We start from the raw sequence: 13,930 nt of genomic DNA on the forward strand, positions 1-13,930 counted from the left end.
ATATATTCTAATAGTAATATCTTGCTGTGTTTTTCAGAGGTAAACAACAAAAATAACAACATAATGACTTTGCCCTGAGTTTTTTACGTTGAGCACTTTTTAATGCTCCTGTTGTTCATTTATATAACTTTTTGAAAAAAAAAAGTCTATTGAGATCCTTTTGCTATTTTTTTAATTATATATATATTTTTTCTATTTGTATCTGTTGGTTATTAACCTCTTTTCAGATATAAGATTTGTAAGTATTTTCTTACATTCTGTGGATTGTGTTTTCATTCTCTCTCTCTTTTTTTCTGGCAATGCAGAAACTTTAGTTTGATGTAATACCATTTATTTATTTTTGCTTTTTTTTGCTTGTGTTTTTGGTCTGGTATCCAAAAAACTATTGGCAAGACCAATGTCAAGGAGAATTTTTCCTATGTTTTCCTTTAGAAATTGAGTTTCATGCATCACCTTTAAGTCTTTAATCTATTTCAAGTTAAGACTTATGAGTGATATAAGGTTCCCGTTTCATACTGTTTATGTGACTATTCAGTTTTAAATATCATTTATTGAGCAGACTATCTTTACCCATTACATATGTTGGCCCCTGTCAAATATTAGGTGACTGTATGAAAGGATTTATTTCTGGACTCTCAATTCTGTTCTACTTGTTTATTGGTCTGTTTTTATGCCAGTATACTTTATTGTTTTGAGCATGAGGGCTTTGTAGTATAGTTTCAAATCAAGAAGTGTAATTTCTCTTCTTCATTCTTTCTCAGAACTGCTTTATTTGTTGTCTTTTATGGTCTCATATAAATTTTAAGATTCTTTACTTACTTCTGTAAAAAAATAATATTGGATTTTTTTAAAAGATTTTTAATTTATTTATTTGACAGAGTGAGATGACAAGCAGGCAGAGAAGCAGGCAGAGAGAGAAGAGGAAGCAGGCATCCTGCTGAGCAGAGAGCCTGATGCAGGGCTCGATCCCAGGACCCTGAGATCATGACCTGAGCCGAAGGCAGCGGCTTAACCCACTGAGCCACCCAGGAGCCCCTAACATTGGATTTTTGATAGGAATTGGATTTACAGATGGTTTTCGGTCATATGGACATTTTAACAATGTTAATTCTTACCATTCATAAATATGAGCTATCTTTCCATTTGTGTCTCCTTCAATTTCTTTATCAATGTCATAGTTTATGGAGTACAGATCTTTCATCTTCTTAGTTAAATCTATTCCTAAGTATTTTATTATTTTTGATGCTATTGTGAACTAGATGGTTTTCTTTATTTTTTCAGATAGTTCATCATTAGAATGTTAAAATGCTCCTGTCTTGTGCTTACTTTGGCAACACATATACTAAAATTGGAATGATGCAGAGAAGATTAGAGTGATCACTGAACAAGGATGACATGAAAAACTGGGAAGCATTCCATATTTAAAAAAATGAAACAAAACAAAATTCTTGTCTTTTATATATTGATCTTGTATTTGGCAGCTTTACTAAATTTGTTAATTCAAATTTTTTTGTGAAGTTTTTAGGATTTTTTAACAAGTAAGTTCATGTTATCCAAATAAAGAAAATTTTACTTCTTCCTTTTTTATCTTTTTTTTTTTTTTGAGTCTCTTATTTCTTTGTGTTCCTTGTTTCTCTGGCTAGGACATCCAGTACTATGTCAAATGAGAGTAGTGAAAGTGGACACACTTGTCTTTTTTCTGATCTTTAAGGGGAAAACTTTTAAACTTTTTTTGATTGAATATGAGATTAGCTCTGGGCTTGCAATATGTGTTTTTTCTTTAATAGATTTTTTAAATTATTTTTTAAAATTTTTAATAAACATATAATGTGTTTTTATCCCTAGGGGTACAGGTCTGTGAATCACCAGGTATACACATTTCACAGCACTCACCATCACTCACCATAGCACCTGCCCTCCCCAATGTCCATACCCCCACCATCCTTTCCCAACACACCTCTCCCCAGCAATCCTCAGTCTGTTTTGTGAGATTCAGTCTTTTATGGTTTGTCTCCCTCCCAATCCCATCTTCGTTTATTTTTCTTTTCGTACGCCCGAAACCGCCTATGTTGCATCTCCACTTCATCATATCAGGGAGATCATATGATAGTTGTCTTTCTCAGATTGATTTATTTCGCCAAGCATAATACCTTCTAGTTCCATCCACGTCATCACAAATAGCAGGATTTCATTCTTTTGATGGCTGCATAGTATTCCATTGTACATATATACCACATCTTATTTATTGATTCATCTGCTGAAGGACATTTAGGTTCTTTCCATAGTTTAACTATTGTGGACATTGCTGCTATAAACATTTGGGTGCCTGTGCCCCTTCAGAATGCCACGTTTGTATCTGTAGGGTATATATCCAGTACTACAAGCACTGGGTCATAGGGTAGTTCTATTTTCAGCTTTTTGAGGCACCTCCACGCTGTTTTCCAGAGTGGTTGCACCAGCTTGCATTCCCACATACAGTGTAGGAGGGTTACCCTTTCTCCACATCTTCGCAAGCATCTGTCATTGACTGACTTGTTCATTTTAGCCATTCTGAAAGATGTGAGGTTGTATCTCATTCTGGTTTTGATTTGTATTTCCCTGATGCCAAGTGATGTGGAGCATTTTTTCACGTGTCTGTTGGCCATTTGGATGTATTCTTTGCAGAAATGTCTGTTCATGTCCTCTGCCCATTTCTTCATTGGATTATTTGTTCTTAGGGTGTTGAGTTTGATAAGCTCTTTATAGATTTTGGATGCTGGCCCTTTATCTGGTATGTCATTTGCAAATATCTTCTCCCAGATAACTTCTGACAGTCATCTTTTGGCTTTGTTAACTGTTTCCTTTGCTGTGAAAAAGATTTTGATCTGATGAAATCCCAATAGTTCATTCTTGCCCTTGCTTCCCTTGCCTTTGGCAATGTTCCTAGGAAGAAGTTGCTGCTGCTGAGGTCAAAGAGGTTGCAACCTGTTCTCCTCAAGGATTTTGATGGATTCCTTCTCCCATTATGCTTCTTCATCCATTTTCAGTCTATTTTCATGTATGGTGTAAGGAAATGGTCCAATTTCATTTTTCTGCTTGTGCCTGTTCAATTTTCCCCACCCCAAGACCAGCGGCTCCTTCTCTTCTCCGGGGGCATCGTCCTGTGCCTTCAACTGGGGAGCGCGGAAACAGACGTGTGCAAACACACTTCTCTCTCAGGCAGAGGGGATGCGAGGGCAGAGTTATTCGATCCGTGCAAGCAGCAGCATCCCCAAACCCAACTCTGATTTCCCAACGAAAGCTGTTCTTTCCCTGGGGAGATGCCCAAGCAACGAGATTTTCCCTGTATGCGGGTTTCTCCCACCAAGAGACTGGGCTCAGGCAAGCAGAAGCAGCCTGCAGAACATTTCTCAGCGAATGCTGTGCTTTCGCAGAGGATTTGGCTTGGAGCAAACAGGACTTCACGGCTGCTTCCTCAGCAAGTCTTCAGTCGCGTCAGGGAAGAAGAGCTGCTGGAGAGCCGGTGCCTCATGGCCCTTGCTTTCCCGGACTCCATGTTCGCATACTGGGTTCACCCTGCCAGGCCGAACTAAGCAGACACAGCCACAATCGTGCAGTAGCGTGCGAAGCCTATGATGGCACTCTATGCACACAAGCATCTCCCGGTGTAGGCATCTCTTGGCCTTTTACTCTGGTGCTCAGGCGGAATCGCTGATTAGCCCAGTTCTTTCCCCACAAGAAAGGAGAGATGACAGGATCCCTGCACACCGCCCGTGCACTGAATAGGGAGCTTTGGGGGACTGTCCCCACTCCTTCCCCTTAAACCCGTAGCTCCTCCAAGCTTCCACATCCTGGAGGAAGACGGCATCTGATGGTCAGTTCTTTCTGGGATTTGTTCTCGAGTTCAGTGTAGGCGCCTGTAGGCAAGCCCAAGTCTCCAACAGGGACAGGTGGCCAAGGAACTGCTGTCTCCTTGGGCCCAAATGCTCAGGACAGGCATGCTTGCTGCCCAGACTCCTTCTTCAGAGTGGAGCCCTTTCCCCTGCCCTAATCTTTCCCCTCGTGTCTCCTTACAAGCCAGGCTTCCGTCGCTCTGCAGTGACAGACGTATCCCTTTCCTTCAGGCTCCTTCCACATGCGCCACCACGCTTCTGTCTCAGGCAGAGGGGATGCCCAGGCAAAGAGGATTTCGCCCCATGCGGGTTTATTACACCGTGCTTTGGAGACTAGTCCGGCAAGCAGCAGGCACCATGCCACAGGCCAGATTCTGATTTCCCAAAGAATGTAGTGCTTTCCCAGAGGAGATGCCCCGGCAAAGAGGCTTTCGCTCTATGCGGGTTTCTCCCATCGTGCTGCGAATACTAGGATAAGGCACTCTATGCCTATTACCATCTCCTGAGAAGGTAAGGCTTTGCCTTTTGCTCCGGCACTTAGACAGACTCGGGGTCTAGGCCAGTGCCTTCACCACAGGAGAGGGGAGGCGACAGGATCCCTGCACACGGCCCGTGCACTGGGATGGAAAACTGTGATGGAGTGTCTCCACTCCTTCCCCGGCATACCCTCTGCCATCCACAATGCTGCAACATTTTGGGAGAAGATGGCAACTGACTGCCCGTTTCTCCATGGGGTTTTTTCTGCGAGTTCCGGGTATGGCACCTGGTGGCAAGCCCAAATCTGCCCTTGGGACAGGTGGCCAAGGAGATGCTGTCCCCTTGGGACCAGAGTCAGAGGACAGGCCTGCCTTCTGCCCAGACTCCTTGCTCAGAGTGGAGCACGCGCCCCTGCCCTAGTCGTCCCCTCATGTCTCCTTAGCAGCCAGGCTTCCATCTCTCCGCACAGGGAGCGGGTGACACTTGTCTTGCCACCGGGCTGCTGTTTGTGCCACGGCAGGCTATCCTGCTTACCTAGCGTTTCCCGAAACCAAGGCCAACGGTTCCTTCTCTTCCCCGGGGGCAGTGTGCTGCGCCTTCCCCACACTTGCTCCTGGGGAGCGCGGTGACAGACGTGTGCGGCCATGCTTCTCTCTCAGGCAGAGTGGATGCTAGGGCAAAGAGTATTTCGCTCTATGCGGGTATCTTCCACCGTGCTGCGGAGACTAGCTCAGGCAAGCAGCAGAAGCATCCCCAAACCCAACTCTGATATCCAACGAATGCTGTGCTTTCCCAGGTAGATGCCCAAGCAAAGAGGCTTTCGTGGTATGCGGGTTTCTCCCACCAAGAGACTGGGCTCCGGTAAGCAGCAGCAGCACGCAGAACATTTCTCAGCGAATGCTGTGCATTCGCAGAGGCTTTGGCTTCGAGCGAACAACACTTCGCGGCTGCTTCCTCAGCAAGGCTTCAGTCGCGTCAGGGAAGAAGTGCTGCGGGTGAGCTGGTGCCTCTTGGCCCTTGATTTCCCGGGCTCCATGTTCGCTTCCTCGGATCACCCTGCCAGGCCGAACTAAGCAGACACAGCCACATGGGTGCGGCTGAGTGGGTAGCCTAGGATGGCACTCAATGCACACAACCATCTCCCAGTGTATGCATCGCTTGGTCTTTTACAGTGGAGCTAAGTCAGACTCGCGGACTAGGCCATTGCTTTCCACACAGGAAAGGAGAGGTGACAGGATCCCTGCACACCGCCCGTGCACCGAATAGGGAGCTTTGGGGGTCTCTCCCCACTCCTTCCCCTTAAACCACGTGCCTCCTCCAAGCTTCCACATCCTGGAGGAAGACGTCCTCTGATGGCCAGTTCTTTCTGGGAGTTGTTTCTTGAGTTCAGTGTAGGCGCCTGTTGGCAATCCCGAGTCTACAACAGGGACAGGTGGCCAAGGAACTGCTGTCTCCTTGGGCCCAAATGCTCAGGACAGACATGCTTGCTGCCCAGAATCCTTCCTCAGAGTGGAGCCCTTTCCCCTCCACTAATCTTCCCCCTCGTGTCTCCTTCGCATTCCTTTTTCCGTCGATCTGCAGTGACAGACGTGTCCCTTTCCTTCAGGCTCTTTCCACAGGCGCCACCGCGCTTCTCTCTCAGGCAGAGGTGATGCCCAGGCAAACAGGATTTCGCTCCATTCGGGTTTATTACACAGTGCTGTGGAGACTAGCTCCGGCAAGCAGCAGGCAGCATGCCAAAGACCAGACTCTGATTTCCCAAAGAATGCTGTGCTTTACCAGAGGGGATGCCCCGGCAAAGAGGCTTTCGATCTTTGCGGGTTTCCGCATAGTGCTGCGAATACTAGGCTAAGGCAAGCAGCAACAGCAGCCAACAGAACAGACTCTGATTTCCCTGCGACTGCTATGCCTTCGCAGAGGTTTTCAGCTTGGCGCGAACCGCACTTCACTGTTGCTTCCTCAGCAAGGCTTTGGTCGTTCGCTCTGTCCCGGCAGGGAAGAAGAGCCGCAGGAGAGCAGGTGCCTCTTGGGCCTCGCTTTCACCGGCTGCAGGTTCGCGCCCGGGGTTCAACTTGTAAGCCGAACTAAGCGGACACAATCACAACCCTGCAGCAGCGTGCGTGGCCTAGCATGGCACTCTATGCCTATTACCATCTCCTGCGTAGGTAAGGCTTTGCCTGTTACTCCGGCACTCAGACAGACGCGGGGTCTAGGCCAGTGCCTTCACCACAGGAGAGAAGAGGCGACAGGATCCCTGCACACGGCCCGTGCACTGGAATGGGGAACTGTGATGGAGAGTCTCCACTCCTTCCCCGACACCCGCCCTGCCATCCACAACGCTGCAACATCTAGGTGGAAGATGGCATCTGACTGCCCGTTTCTCCATGGGGTTGTTTCTGCGAGTTCCGGGTATGGCACGTGGTGGCAAGCCCAAGTCTGCCCTTGGGACAGGTGGCCAAGGAGATGCTGTCCCCTTGGGACCAGAGGCAGAGGACAGGCCTGCCTTCTGCCCAGAGTCCTTCCTCAGAGTGGAGCACGCGCCCTTGCCCTAGTCGTCCCCTCATCTCTCCTTAGCAGCCAGGCTTCCATCTCTCCGCACAGGGAGCGGGTGACACTTGTCTTGCCACCGGCCTGCTGTTCGTGCCACGGCAGGCTACCCTGCTTCCCGAGTCTTTCCCGACACCAGGCCAACGGTTCCTTCTCTTCCCCGGGGGCGGCGTGCTGCGCCTTCCCCACACTTGCTCCTGGGGAGGGCGGTGACAGACGTGTGCGACCATGCTTCTCTCTCAGGCAGAAGGGATGCTACGGCAAAGAGTATTTCGTTCCATGCAGGTATCTTCCACCGTGATGCGGAGACTAGCTCAGGCAAGCAGCAGCAGCATCCCCAAGCCCAACTCTGATATCCCAACGAATGCTGTGCTTTCCCAGGGGAGATGCCCAAGCAAAGAGGCTTTCGCTGTATGCGGGTTTCTCCCACCAAGAAACTGGGCTCCGGTAAGCAGCAGCAGCACGCAGAACATTTCTAAACGAATGCTGTGCTTTCGCAGAGGCTTTGGCTTGGAGTGAACCGCACTTCGCCGCTGCTTCCTCAGCAAGGCTTCAGTCGCGTCAGGGAAGAAGAGCTGCGGGTGAGCTGGTGCCTCTTGGCCCTTGCTTTCCCGGGCTTCATGTTCGCTTCCTGGGTTCACCCTGCCAGGCCGAACTAAGCAGACACAGCCACAACCGTGCGGTAGCGTGCGTAGCCTTGGATGGCACTCCATGCACACAACCATCTCCCAGTGTATGCATCGCATGGTCTTTAACTCTGGCGCTAAGGCAGACTCGCAGACTAGGCCAGTGATTTCCACACAGGAAAGGAGACGTGACAGGATCTCTGCACACCGCCCGTGCACCGAATAGGGAGTTTTGGGGGACTCTCCCCACTCCTTCCCCTTAAACCCCGTGCCTCCTCCAAGCTTCCACTTCCTGGAGGAAAACGGCATCTGATGGCCAGTTCTTTCTGGGAGTTGTTTCTCGTGTTCAGTGTAGGCGCCCAAGTCTCCATCAGGGACAGGTGGCCAAGGAACTGCTGTCACCTTGGGCCCAAATGCTCAGGACAGCCATGCTTGCTGCCCAGACTCCTTCCTCAGAGTGGAGCCCTTTCACCTGCCCTAATCTTCCCCCTCGTGTCTCCTTGGCAGCCAGGTTTCTGTCGCTCTGCAGTGACAGACATGTCCCTTTCCTTCAGGCTCTTTCCACAGGCGCCACCGCGCTTCTCTCTCAGGCAGAGGGGATGCCCAGGCAAACAGGATTTCGCTCCATTCGGGTTTATTACACAGTGCTGTGGAGACTAGCTCTGGCATGCAGCAGGCAGCATGCCAAAGACCAGACTCTTATTTCACAAAGAATGCTGTGCTGTTCCAGAAAGGATGCCCCGACAAAGAGGCTTTCGCTCTATGCGAGTTTCTCCCATCGTGCTGCGAATACTAGGCTAAGGCAAGCAGCAACAGCAGCCCACAGAACCGACTCTGATTTCCCAGCGACTGCTATGCTTTTGCAGAGGTTTTCAGCTAGGCGCAAACCGCACTTCGCTGCTGCTTCCTCAGCTAGGCTTTGGTCGTTCGCTCTGTCGCGGCAGGGAAGAAGAGCCGCGGGAGAGCAGGTGCCTCTTGGGCCTCGCTTTCCCTGGCTCCATGTTCGCGCCCGGGGTTCAACTTGTAAGCCAAACTAAGCAGACACAATCACAACCCTGCAGCAGCGTGCGTGGCCTAGCATGGCACTCTATGCCTATTACCATCTTCTGCGTAGGTAAGGCTTTGCCTTTTGCTCCGGCACTAAGACAGACGCGGGGTCTAGGCCAGTGCCTTCACCACAGGAGAGAGGAGGCGACAGGATCCCTGTACACGGCGCGTGCACTAGGATGGGGAACTGTGATGGATTGTCTGCACTCCTTCCCCGGCACACACCCTGCCATCCACAACGCTGCTACATCTTGGTGGAAGATGGCATCTGACTGCCCGTTTCTCCATGGGGTTGTTTCTGCGAGTTCCGGGTATTGCACTTGGTGGCAAGCCCAAGTCTGCCCTGGGGAGAGGTGGCCAAGGAGAAGCTGTCCCTTTGAGACCAGAGGCAGAACAGGCCTGCCTTCTGCCCAGACTCCTTCCTCAGAGTGGAGCACGCGCCCCTGCCCTAGTCGTCCCCTCATGTCTCCTAGGCAGCCAGGCTTCCATCTCTCCGCACAGGGTGCGGGTGACACTTGTCTTGCCACCAGCCTGCTGTTCGTGCCACGGCAGGCTTTCCTGCTTCCCGAGCCTTTCCCGACACCAAGGCCAGCGGTTCCTTCTCTTCCCCGGGGGCGGGGTGCTGCTCCTTCCCCACACTTGCTCCTGGGGAGCGCAGTGACAGACGTGTGCGACCATGCTTCCCTCTCGGGCAGAGGGGATGCTAGGGCAAAGAGTATTTCTTTCATGCGGGTATCTTCCACCGTGCTGCGGAGACTAGCTCCGGCAAGCAGCAGCAGCATCCCCAAGCCCAACTCTGATATCCCAACGAATGCTGTGCTTTCCCAGGGGAGATGCCCAAGCAAAGAGCATTCGCTCTGTGCGGGTGTCTCCCATCGTGCTGCGAATACTAGGCTAAGGTAAGCAGCAACAGCAGCCCACAGAACCGACTCTGATTTCCCTGCGACTGCTATGCTTTCGCAGAGGTTTTCAGCTTGGCGCGAACCGCACTTCGCTGCTGCCTCTCAGCTAGGCTTTGGTCGTTCGCTCTGTCACTGCAGCGAAGAAGAGCCGCGAGAGAGCAGGTGCCTCTTGGGCCTCGCTTTCCCTGGCTCCATGTTCGCGCCCGGGGTTCACCTTGTAAGCCAAACTAAGCAGACACAATCACAACCCTGCAGCAGCGTGCGTGGCCTAGCATGGCACTCTATGCCTATTACCATCTCCTGCGTAGGTAAGGCTTTGCCTTTTGCTCCGGCACTCAGACAGACGCGGGGTCTAGGCCAGAGCCTTCACCACAGGAGAGAGGCGGAGACAGGATCCCTGCACACGGCCCGAGCCCTGTGATGAGGAACTGTGATGGATTGTCTCCACTCCTTCCCCGGCACACCCCCTGCCATCCACAACGCTGCAAAATCTTGGTGGAAGATGGCATCTGACTGCCCGTTTCTCCATGGGGTTGTTTCTGCGAGTTCCGGGTATGGCACCTGGTGGCAAGCCCAAGTCTGCCCAAGGAGATGCTGTCCCCTTGGGACCAGAGTCAGAGGACAGGCCTGCCTTCTGCTCAGACTCCTTCCTCAGAGTGGAGCTCGCGCCCCTGACCTAGTCGTCCCCTCATGTCTCCTTAGCAACCAGGCTTCCATCTCTCCGCACAGGGTGCGTGTGGCACTTTTCTTGCCACCGGCCTGCTGTTAGTCCCACGGCAGGCTATCCTGCTTCCCGAGCCTTTCCCGACACCAAGGCCAACGATTCCTCCTCTTCCCCGGGGGCGGCGTGCTGCGACTTCCCCACACTTGCTCCTGGGAAGCGCGGTGACAGACGTGTGCGACCATGCTTCTCTCTCAGGCAGAGGGGATGCTAGGCAAAAGAGTATTTCGTTCCATGCGGGTATCTTCCACCGTGCTGCGGAGACTAGCTCAGGCAAGCAGCAGAAGCATCCCCAAACCCAACTCTGATATCCAACGAATGCTGTGCTTTCCCAGGTAGATGCCCAAGCAAAGATGCTTTCGTGGTATGCGGGTTTCTCCCACCAAGAGACTGGGCTCCGGTAAGCAGCAGCAGCACGCAGAACATTTCTCAGCGAATGCTGTGCATTTGCAGAGGCTTTGGCTTGGAGCGAACAACACTTCGCGGCTGCTTCCTCAGCAAGGCTTCAGTCGCGTCAGGGAAGAAGTGCTGCGGGTGAGCTGGTGCCTCTTGGCCCTTGATTTCCCGGGCTCCATGTTCGCTTCCTGGGTTCACCCTGCCACGCCGAACTAAGCAGACACAGCCACATGGGTGCGGTAGAGTGCGTATCCTAGGACGGCACTCCATGCACACAACCATCTCCCAGTGTATGCATCGCTTGGTCTTTTACACTGGCGCTAAGGCAGACTCGCGGACTAGGCCATTGCTTTCCACACAGGAAAGGAGAGGTGACAGGATCCCTGCACACCGCCCGTGCACCGAATAGGGAGCTTTGGGGGTCTCTCCCCACTCCTTCCCCTTAAACCACGTGCCTCCTCCAAGCTTCCACATCCTGGAGGAAGACGTCCTCTGATGGCCATTTCTTTCTGGGAGTTGTTTCTCGAGTTCAGTGTAGGCGCCTGTTGGCAAGCCCAAGTCTACAACCGGGACAGGTGGCCAAGGAACTGCAGTCTCCTTGGGCCCAAATGCTCAGGACAGCCATGCTTACTGCCCAGACTCCTTCCTCAGAGTGGAGCCCTTTCCCCTCTCCTAATCTTCCCCCTCGTGTCTCCTTCGCAGCCCGTTTTCCGTCGCTCTGCAGTGACAGACGTGTCCCTTTCCTTCAGGCTCTTTCCACAGGCGCCACCGCGCTTCTCTCTCAGGCAGAGGGGATGCCCAGGCCAAGAAGATTTCTCTCCATGCGGGTTTATTGCACCGTGCTGTGGAGACTAGCTCCGGCAAGCAGCAGGCAGCATGCCAAAGACCAGACTCTGATTTCCCAAAGAATGCTGTGCTTTTCCAGAGGGGATGCCCCGGCAAAGAGACTTACGCTCTTTGCGGGTTTCTCCCATCGTGCTGCGAAAACTAGGCTAAGGCAAGCAGCAACAGCAGCCCACAGAACCGACTCTGATTTCCCAGCGACTGCTATGCCTTCGCAGAGGTTTTCAGCTTGGCGCGAACCGCACTTCGCTGTTGCTTCCTCAGCATGGCTTTGGTCGTTCGCTCTGTCGCGGCAGGGAAGAAGAGCCGCCGGAGAGCTGGTGCCTTTTGGGCCTTGCTTTCCCTGGCTCCATGTTCGCGCCCGGGGTTCACCTTGTAATCCGAACTAAGCAGACACAATCACAACCCTGCAGCAGCGTGCATGGACTAGCATGGCACTCTATGCCTATTACCATCTCCTGCGTAGGTAAGGCTTTGCCTGTTACTCCGGCACTCAGACAGACGCGGGGTCTAGGCCAGTGCCTTCACCACAGGAGAGAAGAGGCGACAGGATCCCTGCACACGGCCCGTGCACTGGAATGGGGAACTGTGATGGAGAGTCTCCACTCCTTCCCCGACACCCCCCCTGCCCTCCACAACGCTGCAACATCTAGGTGGAAGATGGCATCTGACTGCCCGTTTCTCCATGGGGTTGTTTCTGCGAGTTCCGGGTATGGCACCTGGTGGCAAGCCCAAGTCTGCCCTTGGGACAGGTGGCCAAGGAGATGCTGTCCCCTTGGGACCAGAGGCAGAGGACAGGCCTGCCTTCTGCCCAGACTCCTTCCTCAGAGTGGAGCACGCGCCCCTGCCCTAGTCGTCCCCTCATCTCTCCTTAGCAGCCAGGCTTCCATCTCTCCGCACAGGGAGCGGGTGACACTTGTCTTGCCACCGGCCTGCTGTTCGTGCCACGGCAGGCTACCCTGCTTCCCGAGTCTTTCCCGACACCAGGCCAACGGTTCCTTCTCTTCCCCGGGGGCGGCGTGCTGCGCCTTCCCCACACTTGCTCCTGCGGAGGGCGGTGACAGACGTGTGCGACCATGCTTCTCTCTCAGGCAGAAGGGATGCTACGGCAAAGAGTATTTCGTTCCATGCAGGTATCTTCCACCGTGATGCGGAGACTAGCTCAGGCAAGCAGCAGCAGCATCCCCAAGCCCAACTCTGATATCCCAACGAATGCTGTGCTTTCCCAGGGGAGATGCCCAAGCAAAGAGGCTTTCGCTGTATGCGGGTTTCTCCCACCAAGAGACTGGGCTCCGGTAAGCAGCAGCAGCCCGCAGAACATTTCTAAACGAATGCTGTGCTTTCGCAGAGGCTTTGGCTTGGAGCGAACAGCACTTCGCCGCTGCTTCCTCAGCAAGGCTTCAGTCGCGTCAGGGAAGAAGAGCTGCGGGTGAGCTGGTGCCTCTTGGCCCTTGCTTTCCCGGGCTTCATGTTCGCTTCCTGGGTTCACCCTGCCAGGCCGAACTAAGCAGACACAGCCACAACCGTGCGGTAGCGTGCGTAGCCTTGGATGGCACTCCATGCACACAACCATCTCCCAGTGTATGCATCGCATGGTCTTTAACTCTGGCGCTAAGGCAGACTCGCAGACTAGGCCAGTGATTTCCACACAGGAAAGGAGACGTGACAGGATCTCTGCACACCGCCCGTGCACCGAATAGGGAGTTTTGGGGGACTCTCCCCACTCCTTCCCCTTAAACCCCGTGCCTCCTCCAAGCTTCCACTTCCTGGAGGAAAACGGCATCTGATGGCCAGTTCTTTCTGGGAGTTGTTTCTCGTGTTCAGTGTAGGCGCCCAAGTCTCCATCAGGGACAGGTGGCCAAGGAACTGCTGTCACCTTGGGCCCAAATGCTCAGGACAGCCATGCTTGCTGCCCAGACTCCTTCCTCAGAGTGGAGCCCTTTCACCTGCCCTAATCTTCCCCCTCGTGTCTCCTTGGCAGCCAGGTTTCTGTCGCTCTGCAGTGAGAGACATGTCCCTTTCCTTCAGGCTCTTTCCACAGGCGCCACCGCGCTTCTCTCTCAGGGAGAGGGGATGCCCAGGCAAACAGGATTTCGCTCCATGTGGGTTTATTACACAGTGCTGTGGAGACTAGCTCTGGCAAGCAGCAGGCAGCATGCCAAAGTCCAGACTCTTATTTCCCAAAGAATGCTGTGCTGTTCCAGACAGGATGCCCCGGCAAAGAGGCTTTCACTCTATGCGGGTTTCTCCCATCGTGCTGCGAATACTAGGCTAAGGCAAGCAGCAACAGCAGCCCACAGAACCGACTCTGATTTCCCAGCGACTGCTATGCTTTCGCAGAGGTTTTCAGCTAGGCGCAAACCGCACTTCGCTGCTGCTTCCTCAGCTAGGCTTTGGTCGTTCGCTCTGTCGCGGCAGGGAAGAAGAGCCGCGGGAGAGCAGGTGCCTCTTGGGCCTCGCTTTCCCTGGCTCCATGTCCGCGCCCGGGGTTCACCTTGT

At 52.7% G+C, this 13,930-nt stretch overlaps 1 non-coding gene across 1 annotated transcript; it reads left to right on the forward strand.

The window, feature by feature from the left end:
* Positions 1–1,318: 1,318 nt before the first annotated feature.
* On the forward strand, positions 1,319–1,425 carry LOC131815378 (U6 spliceosomal RNA). Its single transcript, XR_009347694.1, has one exon. It is a non-coding gene; the product is annotated as a U6 spliceosomal RNA (small nuclear RNA).
* The last annotated feature ends 12,505 nt before the right edge of the window (positions 1,426–13,930 follow it).

This window comes from Mustela lutreola, chromosome 14, assembly GCF_030435805.1.
Source record: "Mustela lutreola isolate mMusLut2 chromosome 14, mMusLut2.pri, whole genome shotgun sequence".
In the NCBI taxonomy this organism is placed as follows: Eukaryota; Metazoa; Chordata; class Mammalia; order Carnivora; family Mustelidae; genus Mustela; species Mustela lutreola.